Raw genomic sequence first — 2531 nt, forward strand, 5'->3', positions numbered from 1 at the left:
GTCAGCAACACGCACCAAGGGTGGGCACCCCTGGGGTAAGCTGAGTCTGCGTCCGTTACCGTGACCGGAGTTCGTGAGAGAGCCCTCAGCCTCGCATGGCTGGGATACCTACACTCATAATACCTCCTCGTGGAACTGTGACTTTTAAGTGGTGCACTATCTTTAAAGCACTTAGCATAATGTCCAGCACATGATAAATACACAGTCAATAAATACAATTTAAAATGCATGCATACATAGTTTATCTTTTCCTTTTTCCATGAGAGAAGGAACTACAAAATGTACCAAGATTACCGTAGTCTTTGGAGGAATGTGTCTTCTTGGTTCTGCTTACCGCAGAAACACAGAAGCTAAAAGGGCAGCACATAGTTCCAGAACATTTTTCAGTTTTCACAGAAGTGGAAACTATGGTGCCATAAAAGTGCCTGCTTATCTCAGAGACAAACTGTTTCACTTCATCGTTAAAGGGTGGCCTTGCATCGCAGACGTGGAACCGAGCTGCCGGCAGCCGCTTGCCGCTGGGGTCGCTCGGTTTCACTGCTAGGTTCTTTCTAGGAAGAAACACGCTGTTCGACATCTGGTTTCACTTTCATTTCTGGTGGCCAGATGCCAAAGGAAAGGAACGCATGGGCTGTGGCCGAGGACGCCTCACTGCAGCGCAGTACCGCGTCTCCCTGGCTCGCTCAGCCCTGCGTGCGGCTGCAGAGCCTGCTGACAGGGACCTCGGTGGAAGAGCGCGTTCCGCCTCTCCGCCCGTTGTTCCGGTTCGGCTTCCTCAGCAGACAAATGCACAAGCTCTTCCTAAGTCATGACGCGCCTGACTTCCATGTGCATATATGCATCTACTGCGTATACACACACACACACCTCCACATGTGCACACGTGCGTGTGCACACACTGAAGACCTACGGTTATGTTGAAAGGACATAAATGCATTACTTCAGCACTGTAGTTTTAGGGATAAATCAAACACTAGCCTTGTTTTCAGGAGCTTGACATACGACAGAGAGAGACAGCCAGCTAGGACTTCCCACTGCACAAGTTCAAGGGAGGGAAATGTAACACGAACCCAACAGGTATAGACGGGCAGAAGGGCCGTTGGAGCCGGCTCCTGGACAAGGGACAGGGTTGTGTGTGCCGCTGTGAGGTGGCCCGATACCCCAGTGGGGAGAGCTAGGGTCCAGAAATAGGTAGAAAAGCGAACCCTGTGCGTTAGTCCATCTTCTGTTGCTAAGAAAAATGTGCCACGGACTGGGTAACTCAGAATGGAAAGGGCTTTATTTTGGTGGACGGTTCTCACCCAAGACGGGACCACACGGGTGCTGGCCTTCTCCTGGCCGTGTCCCCAGAGGGCACAGGGTACTGCATGGCAAGAGTCAGGAAACGTGCTGTGCATGTATGTTCTGGTCTCACTTCTTGTGAAGCCACCAGCATTCTCTCATCCCCATTCCTTACTCTAGGGGAGAAAACTCTGTCTTTCTTCAGATTAAAGGTGGTTTCTACTTAAATTTTTTTTTTAATGATGACAACAGACATTTATTTAAGGGGGTGTGTCTGCAGATGAAATAATTCTTAAACTCTATGTTTCAGGGTTAACCAAGTTCATAAAGATATTCCGAAGACAGTGGCACCCATAGACTTCAACTACGTGATTACTTCTTTGCCCATTCTTCTCTTTCTAGTCTTTCCCGAATAACCTCTTTGAGATATGGCGCAAGGTACAGTTGATCCTCCTCATATTTTGTCCCCTGCTTCTTCGGCAAGATCTGATGCTTTGGGGTCAGGTCCAGTGCTCTCTTAATGAGAAACACCCTGTCATTATAAAGGTTCTCTGGAAGCCTTCTTCCGCCTTCTTTTACATCTTCATTTCCATATACTGCATCATCTCGCATTAAGCCCGGCTTTCTGAATCCTGCAGCACTGTAATACCGCTTTCGAACACCTTCCAGCCACCGGCCTGATGCTGCAGCAGGGCAGCCCGCCATTTTGACCAGGGCAGCCCGCCATTTTGACCCGAGAGCCAAGTGACGTCTTCTCACATACTTTAAATATTGTCTCATACTGATTGGATGTTCTGGTTGGCAGTTATAGATGACTTTGATTAACAAAAAAATGGGAAAATGAATTAAATATTAATACAGTTTGATGTGTTCAGCTTTTCAAAACAGAAGGCCATTTGTGAGGGGAAATTACAAAGGGGGATCTCAGTATGGGAAAGATCGGAAACAACCCCCTGAGAAAGAAGACCTCGCTGTTCCCGCTGGTGTTGTGTGTGCCTACCTGGCCTTTGTATCCAGTTGTTGACAAATCTCTAGGGCTGGAGGTTGAAGTGCTTGGAAAGGACTTTTTAAAAAACAACAATTTGACAATGTATTTCATCTTCCAACTTGTTTACGGTTTGATCAATAATTCATCCCTTAACATCTGTCTCCTAAAGGCTATCCTGTCTGGTGTCTTTATGGATGACAAACCAGGACGCTGGGAAAAAAAAATATTTTTTTGGCAAGCACACAGCATCTCAGATGAAATA

The 2531-nt window shown here is 47.1% G+C and overlaps 1 pseudogene; it reads right to left on the reverse strand.

The window, feature by feature from the left end:
• Window positions 1–206: 206 nt before the first annotated feature.
• LOC102015648 lies at window positions 207–1987 on the reverse strand (annotated as a pseudogene).
• Window positions 1988–2531: the final 544 nt, after the last annotated feature.

The sequence above is a fragment of the Chinchilla lanigera genome, unplaced genomic scaffold (genome assembly GCF_000276665.1).
Source record: "Chinchilla lanigera isolate Chin_1 unplaced genomic scaffold, ChiLan1.0 scaffold00099, whole genome shotgun sequence".
In the NCBI taxonomy this organism is placed as follows: domain Eukaryota; kingdom Metazoa; phylum Chordata; class Mammalia; order Rodentia; family Chinchillidae; genus Chinchilla; species Chinchilla lanigera.